At 44.0% G+C, this 18495-nt stretch overlaps 1 pseudogene; it reads left to right on the top strand.

The window, feature by feature from the left end:
- Positions 1–773: 773 nt before the first annotated feature.
- Positions 774–13549, top strand: LOC148007022 (afadin pseudogene; annotated as a pseudogene).
- Positions 13550–18495: the final 4946 nt, after the last annotated feature.

Below are 18495 nucleotides of genomic sequence, written 5' to 3'. Positions count from 1 at the left end.
CACTACCCAAAGACTATACATGGACTGACCCTGGACTCTGATCTCATAGGTAGCAATGAATGGCCTAGTAAGAGCACCAGTGGGAGGGGAAGCCCTTGGTCCTGCCAAGACTGAACCCCGAGTGAACGTAATTGTTGGGGGGAGGGCGGTAATGGGGGGAGGATGGGGAGGGAAACACCCATATACAGGGGGAGGGGGAGGGGTTAGGGGGATGTTTGCCCGGAAACCGGGAAAAGGAATAACATTCGAAATGTAAATAAGAAATACTCAAGTTAATTTTAAAAAAAGAATTTTAGATGCATACTTTGAAGCTCTTCAAGTCTTAGAACCAGTGAGAGGGAGAAAATGAATGAATTGGCTTTGATTTCAGTTTCAGATCATTATAGCTCAAGTAAACCCAGAGCACAGAGTGAAGTTTTTATGAGTTTTATTTTTCTTGGATATTTTATGTATTCACATTTCAAACGTTATCCCCTTCCCATGCTCTCCCAAGCCCCTCCCCCTGCTTCTATGTGGATGCTCCCGCTCCCACACACCCATTCCCATCTCAGTGCTCTGGCATGATTATGCTTGCAGCTAACCATTGCACTGAATATGGGGACCCCATTGGAGGAGTTAGAGAAAGGACTAAAGGTGCTGAAGGGGTTTGCAACCCCACAGGAAGAACAACAATATCAACCAACCAGAACCCACCAGAACTACCAGGTAGGAAACTATCAACTAATGAGTACACATGGAGGGATCCATGGCTCCAGCCACATGTGTAGCAGACGATGGCATTGTCCATCATCGATAGGTGGAAGAGTAAAGGTTTTGAGCTCTATAATAATTCAGCTCAAAACGGCTCCCCAGAGAGTCCTCAAAAGCCTTGGACAGAGCACAGTGATCCAACGAAGCTGCCCAGTAAAGACAGGCTGATGAAAAACGGAGCAGATCACATTTTCAGCCCCAATGTGACAAGAGGAGGCACTCTCTAAGTCACCTTGTAACCCAGAAGCCAGTGAGGCACTTTGTACTTTGATCATTGTTGTTTTCATAGAGGTCTCATATTAGTCCAAAATTAGGATTTTATTTGGAAAACCCTTGACCTTATAGATCAAAATGCACTGTAAATGTGTTTTCAAAAAAGTTTCAGGTTTCTAAGGTAGTGGAGATCATTTTTACACTTAAAAGAGTGGCTAACAAAGTAGTGAGGATGAAGTATACTGAATAGAGACCCCAACATCCAAAAGGCTTCAACCTCCAAAAGGCTTCACGTATTTACTCTCATGTCTCTAGCACAGATCTCATCTGGTCCTGGAGAAAGTCCTTCTCCTGGGCTGTGGCGTCAGGAGACTTATAGAGGTGCGTGAAGCCGACTTCTGATACATCTTTGTCTCTGGCTCAGTGCTAAACATCCTGCCCTCAGTGTATGATGGGCATGCCATGGCTCCTGCATTTAAAGGAATGTTATGTTTATTTTACTTGTTATTTAATGTGGCACTTGGGTTTTTAACACTATTTCTAATAGATCAGCCTCCTATCCCTGGAGAGAAGTGTGCATATACCGCTAGAACAGCAGCTAACATCTGTCTCCACTGGAGACCTCTGCACTGAGGTCTGAAATGAGCTGGAACACTTTCTTACTTGTGAAATATCTGACTTGTTTGATAAAGTTCCCAACAAATTACATTAACTATCATTCCTGAATTTTGTTCATTGAAGTTTTATTTTTAATATGCTAATATTAAAGTAAATTAATTAAAGTAAATTAATTTCAAGTAAATTAATACTAAATTAATGAATCTGGGAAAATGAGTATTAGTGTAAATGAGTAAATAAGAAAATTTGAAATGTTTTTTATTGAAAGCATAGGGTCAAAATTACATCTTTTAGCATGGCATTTAAAATACATGCTTTTTAGAAAACCATTTATTCATTTCCTTTATAATCCAATATTAGCCCTTCCTGTCTTCCCAGTAACCCACCATACAAATCTTCCCTCCATCACCCTTTCCTGAAATGGCAAAGCTCCTTTCGGGGTGTCAACCCCTTGAATGCTTTTTAAAAGATTGTAAAACAGATCCCTGAGGAAAAAGTATGCCTTTTATGCAAGTTTAAGCATCTGATTGTTTGTTTCTTTACATTTCACAAGAACAGACCCCTCTACCTAGACCTGAAGTTAGGAGCTAAATTGCAGGAGTGACAGTGCCACAAACAGCATGCATCAGTGTATAGAAAAATCTTTTTATTCCTTCATAGACACAGGAACAGCTGGCTACTTGGCGGGTGAGCCATAAAGCAGTGTCAGGTCTGGTTATTCACCCATTCCCCAGTTTTTGTTACCTCCTCTGTGAGGAAGAAACATGCATGAAATTTTGCTAACATCTCTGGTTAGTCCCTGAAGTAGTAGAGCTTCCTCTTTTCTTTTCTCAGCCTGTTACCCCTTCCAAGGAAGAACTTCAGGAAGAGTTTTACCTACTTGAGCTCCATTGAGTAGAGGCTGGCAAGGGTCTCCAGTGTGACAGTGATATGTGGATCCAGAGCTCCTCAGTGGAATCTATGACATCCAGCCAGGAGCACCTGAACCCTTCCTCCAAGTCAGTTACCCCTGCTTCCACTCTGACTAAGAGTGGTCCTGCACTGAAGAAGGAAATTGAAGAAGACCTCAGAAGATGGAAAGATCTCCCATGCTCATGGATTGGCAGGATTAATATAGTAAAAATGGCCATTTTACCAAAAGCAATCTACAGATTCAATGCAATCCCCATCAAAATACCAATCCAATTCTTCAAAGAGTTAGACAGAACAATTTGCAAATTCATCTGGAATAACAAAAAACCCAGGATAGCTAAAGCTATTCTCAACAATAAAAGGACTTCAGGGGGAATCACTATCCCTGAACTCAAGCAGTATTACAGAGCAATAGTGATAAAAACTGCATGGTATTGGTACAGAGACAGACAGATAGACCAATGGAATAGAATTGAAGACCCAGAAATGAACCCACACACCTATGGTCACTTGATTTTTGACAAAGGAGCCAAAACCATCAAATGGAAAAAAGATAGCATTTTCAGCAAATGGTGCTGGTTCAACTGGAGGTCAACATGTAGAAGAATGCAGATCGATCCATGCTTATCACCCTGTACAAAGCTTAAGTCCAAGTGGATCAAGGACCTCCACATCAAACCAGACACACTCAAACTAATAGAAGAAAAACTAGGGAAGCATCTGGAACACATGGGCACTGGAAAAAATTTCCTAAACAAAACACCAATGGCTTACGCTCTAAGATCAAGAATCGACAAATGGGATCTCATAAAACTACAAAGCTGACCCGCGGATCCCGGCCCGCAGCAGCTCTCTGCTCCCAGACCCGGTGAGAGAGAGACCCAACCGCCTGGTCAGGTGGGCACTCCTGAGGCTGCAGAGCGGAAGAGACCACCAACACTGCTCACCCCTGCCCACATCCCTGGCCCAAGAGGAAACTGTATAAGGCCTCTGGGCTCCCGTGGGGGAGGGCCCAGGAGCGGCAGGACTTCTGCGCCTGAGACACCGCCGGAACCTGAAAGAAACAGACCGGATAAACAGTTCTCTGCACCCAAATCCCGTGGGAGGGAGAGCTAAACCTTCAGAGAGGCAGACAAGCCTGGGAAACCAGAAGAGACTGCTCCCTGCACACACATCTCGGACGCCAGAGGAAAAAGCCAAAGACCATCTGGAACCCTGGTGCACTGAAGCTCCCGGAAGGGGCGGCACAGGTCTCCCTGGTTGCTGCCGCTGCAGAGAGCCCCTGGGCAGCACCCCACGAGCGAACCTGAGCCTCGGGACCACAGGTAAGACCAAACTTTCTGCTGCAAGAAAGCTGCCTGGTGAGCTTGGGACACGGAAGCAGAATTTCTCTAGGAGGCACGGTCTGTGTTTACCGGAAGTCCCACACCCGCGGATCCCGGCCCGCAGCAGCTCTCTGCTCCCAGACCCGGTGAGAGAGAGACCCAACCGCCTGGTCAGGTGGGCACTCCTGAGGCTGCAGAGCGGAAGAGACCACCAACACTGCTCACCCCTGCCCACATCCCTGGCCCAAGAGGAAACTGTATAAGGCCTCTGGGCTCCCGTGGGGGAGGGCCCAGGAGCGGCAGGACTTCTGCGCCTGAGACACCGCCGGAACCTGAAAGAAACAGACCGGATAAACAGTTCTCTGCACCCAAATCCCGTGGGAGGGAGAGCTAAACCTTCAGAGAGGCAGACAAGCCTGGGAAACCAGAAGAGACTGCTCCCTGCACACACATCTCGGACGCCAGAGGAAAAAGCCAAAGACCATCTGGAACCCTGGTGCACTGAAGCTCCCGGAAGGGGCGGCACAGGTCTTCCTGGTTGCTGCCGCTGCAGAGAGCCCCTGGGCAGCACCCCACGAGCGAACCTGAGCCTCGGGACCACAGGTAAGACCAAATTTTCTGCTGCAAGAAAGCTGCCTGGTGAACTCAAGACACAGGCCCACAAGAACAGCTGAAGACCTGTAGAGAGGAAAAACTACACGCCGGAAAGCAGAACACACTGTCCCCATAACTGACTGAAAGAGAGGAAAACAGGTCTACAGCACTCCTGACACACAGGCTTATAGGTCAGTCTAGCCACTGTCAGAAATAGCAGAACAAAGTAACACTAGAGATAATCTGATGGCGAGAGGCAAGCGCAGGAACCCAAGCAACAGAAACCAAGACTGCATGCCATCATCGGAGCCCAATTCTCCCGCCAAAACAAACATGGAATATCCAAACACACCAGAAAAGCAAGATCTAGTTTCAAAATCATATTTGATCATGATGCTGGAGGACTTCAAGAAAGACATGAACACACTTAGGGAAACACAGGAAATCATTAATAAACAAGTAGAGGCCTACAGAGAGGAATGGCAAAAATCCCTGAAAGAATTCCAGGAAAACACAATCAAACAGATGAAGGAATTAAAAATGGAAATAGAAGCAATCAAGAAAGAACACATGGAAACAACCCTGGATATAGAAAACCAAAAGAAGAGACAAGGAGCTGTAGATACAAGCTTCACCAACAGAATACAAGAGATGGAAGAGAGAATCTCAGGAGCGGAAGATTCCATAGAAATCATTGACTCAACTGTCAAAGATAATGTAAAGCGGAAAAAGCTACTGGTCCAAAACATACAGGAAATCCAGGACTCAATGAGAAGATCAAACCTAAGGATAATAGGTATAGAAGAGAGTGAAGACTCCCAGCTCAAAGGACCAGTAAATATCTTCAACAAAATCATAGAAGAAAACTTCCCTAACCTAAAAAAAGAGATACCCATAGGCATACAAGAAGCCTACAGAACTCCAAATAGATTGGACCAGAAAAGAAACACCTCCCGTCACATAATTGTCAAAACACCAAACGCACAAAATAAAGAAAGAATATTAAAAGCAGTAAGGGAAAAAGGTCAAGTAACATATAAAGGGAGACCTATCAGAATCACACCAGACTTCTCGCCAGAAACTATGAAGGCCAGAAGATCCTGGACTGATGTCATACAGACCCTAAGAGAACACAAATGCCAGCCCAGGTTACTGTATCCAGCAAAACTCTCAACATTGACGGAGAAACCAAGATATTCCATGACAAAACCAAATTTACACAATATCTTTCTACAAATCCAGCACTACAAAGGATAATAAATGGTAAAGCCCAACATAAGGAGGCAAGCTATACCCTAGAAGAAGCAAGAAACTAATCGTCTTGGCAACAAAACAAAGAGAATGAAAGCACACAAACATAACCTCACATCCAAATATGAATATAAAGGGAAACAATAATCACTATTCCTTAATATCTCTCAATATCAATGGCCTCAACTCCCCAATAAAAAGACATAGATTAACAAACTGGATACGCAACGAGGACCCTGCATTCTGCTGCCTACAGGAAACACACCTCAGAGACAAAGACAGACACTACCTCAGAGTGAAAGGCTGGAAAACAACTTTCCAAGCAAATGGTCAGAAGGAGCAAGCTGGAGTAGCCATTCTAATATCAAATAAAATCAATTTCCAACTAAAAGTCATCAAAAAAGATAAGGAAGGACACTTCATATTCATCAAAGGAAAAATCCACCAAGATGAACTCTCAATCCTAAATATCTATGCCCCAAATACAAGGGCACCTACATACGTAAAAGAAACCTTACTAAAGCTCAAAACACACATTGCACCTCACACAATAATAGTGGGAGATTTCAACACCCCACTCTCATCAATGGACAGATCATGGAAACAGAAATTAAACAGTGATGTCGACAGACTAAGAGAAGTCATGAGCCAAATGGACTTAACGGATATTTATAGAACATTCTATCCTAAAGCAAAAGGATATACCTTCTTCTCAGCTCCTCATGGTACTTTCTCCAAAATTGACCATATAATTGGTCAAAAAACGGGCCTCAACAGGTACAGAAAGATAGAAATAATCCCATGCGTGCTATCGGACCACCACGGCCTAAAACTGGTCTTCAATAACAATAAGGGAAGAATGCCCACATATACGTGGAAATTGAACAATGCTCTACTCAATGATAACCTGGTCAAGGAAGAAATAAAGAAAGAAATTAAAAACTTTTTAGAATTTAATGAAAATGAAGATACAACATACTCAAACTTATGGGACACAATGAAAGCTGTGCTAAGAGGAAAACTCATAGCGCTGAGTGCCTGCAGAAAGAAACAGGAAAGAGCATATGTCAGCAGCTTGACAGCACACCTAAAAGCTCTAGAACAAAAAGAAGCAAATACACCCAGGAGGAGTAGAAGGCAGGAAATAATCAAACTCAGAGCTGAAATCAACCAAGTAGAAACAAAAAGGACCATAGAAAGAATCAACAGGACCAAAAGTTGGTTCTTTGAGAAAATCAACAAGATAGATAAACCCTTAGCCAGACTAACGAGAGGACACAGAGAGTGCGTCCAAATTAACAAAATCAGAAATGAAAAGGGAGACATAACAACAGATTCAGAGGAAATTCAAAGAATCATCAGATCTTACTATAAAAACCTATATTCAACAAAATTTGAAAATCTTCAGGAAATGGACTATTTCCTAGACAGATACCAGGTATCAAAGTTAAATCAGGAACAGATAAACCAGTTAAACAACCCCATAACTCCTAAGGAAATAGAAGCAGTCATTAAAGGTCTCCCAACCAAAAAGAGCCCAGGTCCAGATGGGTTTAGTGCAGAATTCTATCAAACCTTCATAGAAGACCTCATACCAATATTATCCAAACTATTCCACAAAATTGAAACAGATGGAGCCCTACCGAATTCCTTCTACGAATCTACAATTACTCTTATACCTAAACCACACAAAGACACAACAAAGAAAGAGAACTTCAGACCAATTTCCCTTATGAATATCGACGCAAAAATACTCAATAAAATTCTGGCAAACCGAATTCAAGAGCACATCAAAACAATCATCCACCATGATCAAGTAGGCTTCATCCCAGGCATGCAGGGATGGTTTAATACACGGAAAACCATCAACGTGATCCATTATATAAACAAACTGAAAGAACAGAACCACATGATCATTTCATTAGATGCTGAGAAAGCATTTGACAAAATTCAACACCCCTTCATGATAAAAGTCCTGGAAAGAATAGGAATTCAAGGCCCATACCTAAACATAGTAAAAGCCATATACAGCAAACCAGTTGCTAACATTAAACTAAATGGAGAGAAACTTGAAGCAATCCCACTAAAATCAGGGACTAGACAAGGCTGCCCACTCTCTCCCTACTTATTCAATATAGTTCTTGAAGTTCTAGCCAGAGCAATCAGACAACAAAAGGAGATCAAAGGGATACAGATCGGAAAAGAAGAGGTCAAAATATCACTATTTGCAGATGATATGATAGTATATTTAAGTGATCCCAAAAGTTCCACCAGAGAACTACTAAAGCTGATAAACAACTTCAGCAAAGTGGCTGGGTATAAAATTAACTCAAATAAATCAGTTGCCTTCCTCTATACAAAAGAGAAACAAGCCGAGAAAGAAATTAGGGAAACGACACCCTTCATAATAGACCCAAATAATATAAAGTACCTCGGTGTGACTTTAACCAAGCAAGTAAAAGATCTGTACAATAAGAACTTCAAGTCACTGAAGAAAGAAATTGAAGAAGACCTCAGAAGATGGAAAGATCTCCCATGCTCATGGATTGGCAGGATGAATATAGTAAAAATGGCCATTTTACCAAAAGCAATCTACAGATTCAATGCAATCCCCATCAAAATACCAATCCAATTCTTCAAAGAGTTAGACAGAACAATTTGCAAATTCATCTGGAATAACAAAAAACCCAGGATAGCTAAAGCTATCCTCAACAATAAAAGGACTTCAGGGGGAATCACTATCCCTGAACTCAAGCAGTATTACAGAGCAATAGTGATAAAAACTGCATGGTATTGGTACAGAGACAGACAGATAGACCAATGGAATAGAATTGAAGACCCAGAAATGAACCCACACCTATGGTCACTTGATTTTTGACAAAGGAGCCAAAACCATCCAATGGAAAAAAGATAGCATTTTCAGCAAATGGTGCTGGTTCAACTGGAGGGCAACATGTAGAAGAATGCAGATCGATCCATGCTTATCACCCTGTACAAAGCTTAAGTCGAAGTGGATCAAGGACCTCCACATCAAACCAGACACACTCAAACTAATAGAAGAAAAACTAGGGAAGCATCTGGAACACATGGGCACTGGAAAAAATTTCCTGAACAAAACACCAATGGCTTATGCTCTAAGATCAAGAATTGACAAATGGGATCTCATAAAACTGCAAAGCTTCTGTAAGGCAAAGGACACTGTGGTTAGGACAAAACGGCAACCAACAGATTGGGAAAAGATCTTTACCAACCCTACAACAGATAGAGGCCTTATATCCAAAATATACAAAGAACTCAAGAAGTTAGACCGCAGGGAAACAAATAACCCTATTAAAAAATGGGGTTCAGAGCTAAACAAAGAATTCACAGCTGAGGAATGCCGAATGGCTGAGAAACACCTAAAGAAATGTTCAACATCTTTAGTCATAAGGGAAATGCAAATCAAAACAACCCTGAGATTTCACCTCACACCAGTGCGATTGGCTAAGATCAAAAACTCAGGTGACAGCAGATGCTGGCGAGGTTGTGGAGAAAGAGGAACACTCCTCCATTGTTGGTGGGATTGCAGACTGGTAAAACCATTCTGGAAATCAGTCTGGAGGTTCCTCAGAAAATTGGACATTGAACTGCCTGAGGATCCAGCTATACCTCTCTTGGGCATATACCCAAAAGATGCCTCAACATATAAAAGAGACACGTGCTCCACTATGTTCATCGCAGCCTTATTTATAATAGCCAGAAAATGGAAAGAACCCAGATGCCCTTCAACAGAGGAATGGATACAGAAAATGTGGTACATCTACACAATGGAATACTACTCAGCTATCAAAAACAACGAGTTTATGAAATTCGTAGGCAAATGGTTGGAACTGGAAAATATCATCCTGAGTGAACTAACCCAATCACAGAAAGACATACATGGTATGCACTCATTGATAAGTGGCTATTAGCCCAAATGCTTGAATTACCCTAGATCCCTAGAACAAACGAAACTCAAGACGGATGATCAAAATGTGAATGCTTCACTCCTTCTTTAAATGAGGAAAAAGAATACCCTTGGCAGGGAAGGGAGAGGCAAAGATTAAAACAGAGACTGAAGGAACACCCATTCAGAGCCTGTCCCACATTTGGCCCATACATATACAGCCACCCAATTGGACTAGATGGATGAAGCAAAGAAGTGCAGACCGACAGGAGCCGGATGTAGATCGCTCCTGAGAGACACAGCCAGAATACAGCAAATACAGAGGCGAATGCCAGCAGCAAACCACTGAACTGAGAATAGGTCCCCTATTGAAGGAATCAGAGAAAGAACTGGAAGAGCTTGAAGGGGCTCGAGACCCCAAAAGTACAACAATGCCAAGCAACCAGAGCTTCCAGGGACTAAGCCACTACCTAAAGACTATACATGGACTGACCCTGGACTCTGACCCCATAGGTAGCAATGAATATCCTAGTAAGAGCACCAGTGGAAGGGGAAGCCCTGGGTCCTGCTAAGACTGAACCCCCAGTGAACTAGTCTATGGGGGGAGGGCGGCAATGGTGGGAGGGTTGGGAGGGGAACACCCATAAGGAAGGGGAGGGGGGAGGGGGATGTTTGCCCGGAAACCGGGAAAGGGAATAACACTCGAAATGTATATAAGAAATACTCAAGTTAATAAAAAAAAAAAAATTTAAAAAAAAAAAAACAAAAAAAAAAAAAAACAAAAAAAAAAAACAAAAAACAAGCACCTACCCAGGTCAAAATCTAGATGCAGACTACTAAAACAAGCAGCTGACTTGGAGTCTACCCACCAGACTGAGCAACAGAGGAACTTAGAAACACCAACAAACATGCACAACAGTTTTTTTTTCCCTCATTTTGACAGATGTTCACTAAGTATTTTCTTAGTGTTCAGCATGGGACACGTACTGTGTACTTCCTTCAGTTACACATCCCTTGCTTTCTAGAACTTAAATTTCTATCTATTTAATAATACGAAGTAGGAAATTCAGAAAGAAAAAGCAACATGGTACACAAGTATGCTGAAGAAACTGACCACAAGCAATCAAACAAAGACTCAACAAGCTCAGGAAGTTATCCCAAGATCTACTGACACAAATCACTAATCTCAATATTTTCTGAAAACATTTAACAGCTAATAAGAGCCCTAGAAAACTTGAAAAACTGATACACATATAAATTATAAATATGTGTCTACAATCACCCTTCCTGGTGGACCGTGTAAGCAGATGATGGCAACCAAGAAAGACTAATTCCAGAAAAGAAATCCAGATGGCCAGATTCTGTTTTTCCTCAACAGGGTCGTTTCTAAAATAACCATTGTTTTTTTTAAATCTGACAAAACAGGAAACAGAAGTAACTGGGATAAAACCAAAATCTAGATCCTTTCTACTCTGCTATATGTCTTTCTTCTTGTTAATGTGTTTCTAAAACAATGATTTTTTTTTTAATATTTGTGGTTTTATAATTTATTCTACAAGGAAACCAATGGGAAAGACTTGCCAATTTCTTTGGAACTGTAATGCAGGGTAGTAAAACAAATGAAGATCTTGTGATTGTAAAGAGAAAAAAAAAAAAAAAAAACTACAAAGCTTCTGTAAGGCAAAGGACACGGTGGTTAGGACAAAACGGCAACCAACAGATTGGGAAAAGATCTTTACCAATCCTACAACAGATAGAAGCCTTATATCCAAAATATACAAAGAACTCAAGAAGTTAGACCGCAGGGAAACAAATAACCCTATTAAAAAATGGGGTTCAGAGCTAAACAAAGAATTCACAGCTGAGGAATGCCGAATGGCTGAGAAACACCTAAAGAAATGTTCAACATCTTTAGTCAAAAGGGAAATGCAAATCAAAACAACCCTGAGATTTCACCTCACACCAGTGAGAATGGCTAAGATCAAAAACTCAGGGGACAACAGATGCTGGCGAGGATGTGGAGGAAGAGGAACACTCCTCCATTGTTGGTGGGATTGCAAACTGGTACAACCATTCTGGAAATCAGTCTGGAGAATCCTCAGAAAATTGGACATTGAACTGCCTGAGGATCCAGCTATACCTCTCTTGGGCATATACCCAAAAGATGCCCCAACATATAAAAAAGACACGTGCTCCACTATGTTCATTGCAGCCTTATTTATAATAGCCAGAAGCTGGAAAGAACCCAGATGCCCTTCAACAGAGGAATGGATACAGAAAATGTGGTACATCTACACAATGGAATATTACTCAGCTATCAAAAACAACGACTTTATGAAATTCGTAGGCAAATGGTTGGAACTGGAAAACATCATCCTGAGTGAGCTAACCCAATCACAGAAAGACATACATGGTATGCACTCATTGATAAGTGGCTATTAGCCCAAATGCTTGAATTACCCTAGATCCCTAGAACAAACGAAACTCAAGACGGATGATCAAAATGTGAATGCTTCACTCCTTCTTTAAATGAGGAAAAAGAATACCCTTGGCAGGGAAGGGAGAGGCAAAGATTAAAACAGACACAGAAGGAACACCCATTCAGAGCCTGCCCCACATGTGGCCCATACATATATAGCCACCCAATTAGACAAGATGGATGAAGCAAAGAAGTGCAGACCGACAGGAGCCAGATGTAGATTGCTCCTAAGAGACACAGCCAGAATACAGCAAATACAGAGGCGAATGCCAGCAGCAAACCACTGAACTGAGAATAGGACCCCCGTTGAAGGAATCAGAGAAAGAACTGGAAGAGCTTGAAGTGGCTCGAGACTCCATATGTACAACAATGCCAAGCAACCAGAGCTTCCAGGGACTAAGCCCCTACCCAAAGACTATACATGGACTGACCCTGGACTCTGACCTCATAGGTAGCAATGCATATCCTAGTAAGAGCACCAGTGGAAGGGGAAGCCCTGGGTCCTGCTAAGACTGAACCCCCAGTGAACTAGACTGGTGGGGGGAGGGCGGCAATGGGGGGAGGGTTGGGAGGGGAACACCCATAAGGAAGGGGAGGGGGGAGGGGGATGTTTGCCCGGATACCGGGAAAGGGAATAACACTTGAAATGTATATAAGAAATACTCAAGTTAATAAAAAATATATATATATATAAAAAAAGAAAGACAAAAAAAAAGAGTGGTCCTGGCCATTGGAAAACCCCAGCAGAGGTGCTGTCCACCCCTGTCCACGTCACTGTCTCCCAGCCCATATGGACAGACCTCCCTCCACCACCTCCTCCACCACAGGTCCACTACACCAGATTTTGATGGCATTTCAGTGGATTTGCCACTCCCCCCTCCTTATGCAAACAAGGCAGGATCCCAGTCTGCTCAGGTGGCTAGGAAAAAAGAGTGAGGAGCAGCAGCGGTGGTCTGAGATATAGAAGGCCCACCTGGACAAGGAAGCAGAGAGGAAGCACAGGGAGCAGGAGAGGAAAGGGTGACAGATGCACTCTCATTCCCTGAACCTGCTTCCTTCTCTTCTTTGACCACACCGGCCAGACCAGGAAAACCTTCCACACTGCAGAGGCCCCAAGAAACGGTCATTCGGGAGCTGCAGCCCCAGCAGCAGCCCCGTACTATTGAGCGCAGGGATCTGCAGTACATAACCATCAGTAAAGAGGAGCTGTCCTCTGGGGATAGTCTGTCTCCAGACCCATGGAAACGAGATGCCAGGGAGAAGCTGGAGAAGCAACAGCAAATGCACATTGTGGACATGCTAAGCAAGGAGATCCATGAGCTGCAAAACAAGGGGGACGGTAGTGCAGAGGAGACTGACTGCCTGTGGACGCTTATGCTGGAGTGGCAGTTCCAGAAGAGACTTCAGGCCATATTTCTTGTGTTTCTCCCAGGTTCATTTCAGAATACTGTTCAAGAAGCTCAACATTTGATGTTTCCGTAGTAGAAATTTATAACAACAATGTTTTTGCCCTTCTGGCCTTAGACAGTTCTACAGTGATGTCTATGGTTAAGTGCCAGGCAATGAGAACCCAGGAGTGACATTCAGAGGTACACAGGATGACCTGCAGGTGAGGTGCTCCTGGGGCCCAGTGTCCTGAGTGCAGGTCCTCAACCTTACAGCTGCCCACTCCAGCTGTGCCTGGGATGGAGCCAGTGCTACCGACCTAGGAGGCATCTCAGGGAGTGTGCTTAGTATGTGCCCCATTGCTTCAGTGCATGACAAGGTTAATCTGCAGGAGCAGCAAGGATTTTAGCCAGCTCGCGTTCTGTATCTGAGAAAGAACATGTCTTTAAGAACATCAATATGCTCACCTCTAGCACATATCAGCTTTATATGTCAAAGATTTCATAATAAAGCTGTTTAAAACATAAAAAGTTATAGGGTAGATCAAGGGTAGGATGTACTGACCCTGAGTATTATATATAATTACACACACACACACACACACACACACACACACACACAGAGAGAGAGAGAGAGAGAGAGACAGAGACAGAGACAGAGACAGAGACAGAGAGAGAAGAGAGCTACAAATAGTTGGAAAAATAAATCTTAAAAATATATAAATAACTGTATAATTATTAAAAGTCTATATGAGAGTCAATGTTTATCACCCGAAATTGAGGAAGGGGCTTGGAGAAACGAATTATCCCCCTCCAACCTCCAAAAGCATACGTACACACAATCAATGTCATGTGTAATTATACCAGGAAATACCCGTATTTTATAGAATGCCATAATGGAAAGAACCATCTTTTTCGTTAAGGGTTGCCAATAGGGGGCTGGAGAGATGGCTCAGCAGTTAAGAGCACCGACTGCTCTTCCAACAGTCCTGAGTTCAATTCCCAGCAAACACATGGTGGCTCACAACCATCTGTAATGGGATCTGATGCCCTCTTCTGGTGTATCTGAAGACAGCTACAGTGTACTTATATATAATAAATCTATTAAAAAAAAAGGGTTGCCAATATATTCTTTTTTCAAGGTGTGTGCAGATGTGCCAGTCTTGCTCACCATGGGATGGAAGAGGTCCCTGACCTACCAGCCTAGAAGTGAGCAGGGGATCTTTGCTCCATTCTGAGACTGAGAGAGGCAGGATGCCCACTCAAGGGTCCATAGCAGGGAAGGTTTTCAAGCTATGTATAGTCCTGGAAAAGCCTACACAAGGCATACAGTTAGCAGTGATGTGTTTGCAGGGAGTCCAAGGAACCAGCTTTGTACTGATGCTGGTGGGCAAGCATTTACCATCCACCTACCACTCTGACAGCAATAAGAATGTTGCTTAAGTTTTATTTCATAGATTTGATCCCTGACCAAAATACCAAAAACTGCACCCTTAACGATGTAGCAAATAGAATCGTAGCAAACAGAATCATGGATGTTAGGCCAGGAACCTTTGACTCTTCTAATACCATTGTGTATTTCAGAGCAAGGAAGGAGAGGTATCAATGGACAGCAGTCTGCTTTCCCCACGAGTGCTCTACCACTGAGTTAGTAGCCTTAGCCCTCCTCACCTTTAGATAAAGGGTGTGACTAAGTTGTCCAAGCTAACCTTGAACTCATGCTGTAGACCAGGTTAGCCTTGAACTTCTGATCCCCCTCCCTTCTGTGTGTCTTGAGTGGTATTACAGGCCCGTTTCTCTATTGCTGACTGGCTTGCTTGCTTGCTTCCTCCTTTCTTTTCTTCTCCTTTTTATCTTTCTTTCATTCTTCCTTCCTTCCTTTCTTTCTTTTTCGTTCTTTCGTTTGTTCTTTCATACTTTCCTTCCTTTCTTTCATTCTTTTTTCTTTCTTTCATTCTTTATCTTTCTTTTCTTTCTTCTTACATTCCTTTGTTCCTTTCTTTTAAGATTCACTTATCTGTGTGGTCTATCTGCATGTACATCTGTGTGTCCAAAGAGGGCATCAGATCTGATTATAGTTAGTATCCATAATATGGTGACTGGAATCGAACTCAGGACCTTTGAACCACTGAGCCTGCTCTCCAGCCCCAGCCTATTTTCTTAAACTTAGCACACTTGGTTCACATGAGCATTGTCTGTCCAGGAGCAAGATAAGGTTAATCATAGCAAAGAGTGCTTATCCCTTGCCAGATCAACCTGGGGTCTCCTGTGACTTATGCTGTCCTTTTCCAGGCCTGTCACCAGTGCCCTGGTGTTTGTGGGGCTCATCCACAGAGGCATGCAACTCAGAGAACAGCACCCCAACTTGGTGCACAGGAACTCTTCCAGGTGTCACTTGATTGTCACAGGTTTCTGCTCGGTCAGCAAGGAAGGGAAGCCTAACCCTGTGCCAGGTCAGTTCCCAGTACAGAAGTTCATTCATGGCAAACCCAAGTGATCATTGCAGTGAGCGTTGGCGGTCTAGAGCCCACATCAAGGAGGCCTTCCAGACTTTGGAAGTGGAGAGGGAGGGAAGAAAACAAAAGTATGGTACACTCACACTTTGGAAGGACACACATCCATCCTAAGTGAAACACAAGTTCTATTTTCCAGTTGACAAGTATATAACATGGCTCTTAAGGCTACACCCACATTGTAAAAGCCGGTGATGTCAATCACAGCAGGTAAGATGTCAGCCACCTGAGTCATGCAGAGTTTGACCACATGAGACTCACCCCAGGACTTAAATGCAGTGAGTTCAAGGACTCACATGCTATGCTGCGTGGGCTCCTCCTTATGCCACACCTTGACCCCATTGCACCCTGGGCCTCCACACCATAAGCCAGAGTGCAGATCCCTGGGCACAGTAGGACACACCTAGGCTAGTTTCCACTCCCATGGATGTTCTTGTGGCCTTGTCAGAGCACTGTGACCACATCCCACATCTGAACAGCAAGCTAATCAACAGGATGCTCTAGGAGTCCATCGGTTTCTCTTCCTCAGAGACCCCATAATAGAGGGGGCAGAAATCCAGCGTTAGGGAACTACCACAGCCATGATTATTCTTTTGTCCAAGCCACTCCACCTTTGGCCAAGTTACGGCTCTGCCAGGCCCTGCCATGTTCTGTCTTCAGCAGCTTTGTGTGTCAGTGAAACTTACACTGTGTATGAACTGTCCTGCATGTTGGCCTAGAGGCTGGGCTTTCCTCTTGCATTTCCAGCAAGACTACAGAGTTCCCGGGGGAGACTCTCATGGCTCTTCATGTTCTGGCAGCACAGTCTGCAGATGTCTCTAAGGTATTGGACATCAGACCCCACTGAGGAGTGAGAGGCTTTCAGTGGCTTATAGACCCAGGGCCTGGGCATGATGGCCTTTATTGTGTGTTTGGTAGCATGTATGCTCTGCTCCAAGTGTAGACAGACACTCCCCATGCCTGTAGTCTGTGCTTGGAGTGTGGGTACACACTCTCCATGCAAACAGCTGTCTACGCACACACAGATGCCATTTTCATGATTTACACCTGTTATCTTTGATGTTTCTTTTAAAAGACAATCATATAAAGTTACTGTGATTTTGTGCTGGCTTTCTTTACCCAGCCCACAGATGAATATTGGAAGGAGACTCGAATCTGCGTGGGCTCCTCCTTATGCCCATACCCTGACCCCATTGCACACTTTTAGGCAGAGGCATGGCAGAGCGTGGCCTGTAATTGTCCTGTCCATTCCCTATGGATTGTGACCACAGTCTACAGTTCTGCACAGCCTGGCATCCAAGGAAATTGGTATAGTTCCCTACAATGTCTCCACAGGCCCAGAGGAAAGACATAAATAGAATCTTTATGAGACCCAAGTGGCTTCTCAGGGTCAGCCAATGCTCTTGGCTCCTTATCTCTGAAGACACAGGGCACAGGTCCTGGCCTCCATGCACCTGTAGCTGCTGCACACACTAAGGATGACTTGTGCTGGCCTCTGATGCTTCTGGGAGTCCTGAAAACCACATTCCTTGGGCCAAGGGGACTAGTGAGGGACAAGTGAGAACAAGGCCCCTGCCTGCTCCCTGGAGACCAGAAGCCCCAGCAGGGTTCTCACTGCTGTGTTCCCCAAGATAATGACAAGCACCTGTTACAGCAGGTCATGCTCTGGTGGGAAAGGCAGACAGGCACATCCAAGGCTGTACTGTGGCCATGCTGGGCCTGCCTGCTCTTCAGGGGCATACTCTGCCATGCCACTCAGCATATCCCAAGCTGTGTCTGGAGTGCTTTGGTCTCACAGGAATGCTGTGTTCATGGAGACACTGACAAACTAAGGACCAAGACCCTGTCAAGTACCCATCCACACATGACTCCTGCCAGGAATCAGCAGTATGGGCAACCATGTAAACATGGAGACATGGATTATTTCTTCCTTGGTAGCACTTGTGAACCACAGGGTCAGGTGACAAGCTCTAGACCAGGAAAAGATCAGGAGGAGCAGAGTGAACTCACCTGAACTTGAGGAATAGGGAACCCAGCAAGGGGAGTGACCACCCCTGGTTCACACAATTTAGGGACATATGTGTTGGGAAGAAGCTAAGTTGAGGCAGCCTGGACACATCCCATGATAGCAGGTGATTTGTGTGTGTGTGTGTGTGTGTGTGTGTGTGTGTGTGTGTGTGTACCTCAATGTGTGGCTGTGTATGTGTGTGGATGGGCCTGTCCTGACACCAGTCCTGACCGATGCCAGGCACCCACAGTTGGCACAGACCCCACTTTACACTAGGGTTTTTGTTCCCAAAGTTTTTCTAATGGAAGGTAATATGCGTCTCGTACAGGGCTAGTTCACCAGATTTTGTACAAAAGATGAAATCTGATCTTTAGGGGTTGGAGCCTGAGCCAGCCTTGTGGACTCTCCTCTTCCCACTGTTCCCAGTCTGTTTCGTGTCACAATGTCCAGGGAATAGAACCCTTAGTTCTGCCAGCACCTCTGTGTGAGGCATTGCATCAGCTGACATCCAGAATGGTTGTC

This window comes from Rattus norvegicus, chromosome 1, assembly GCF_021556685.1.
Source record: "Rattus norvegicus strain SHRSP/BbbUtx chromosome 1, alternate assembly SHRSP_T2T, whole genome shotgun sequence".
NCBI lineage: Eukaryota > Metazoa > Chordata > Mammalia > Rodentia > Muridae > Rattus > Rattus norvegicus.
This window is presented reverse-complemented; position numbering and strand designations above follow the sequence as displayed.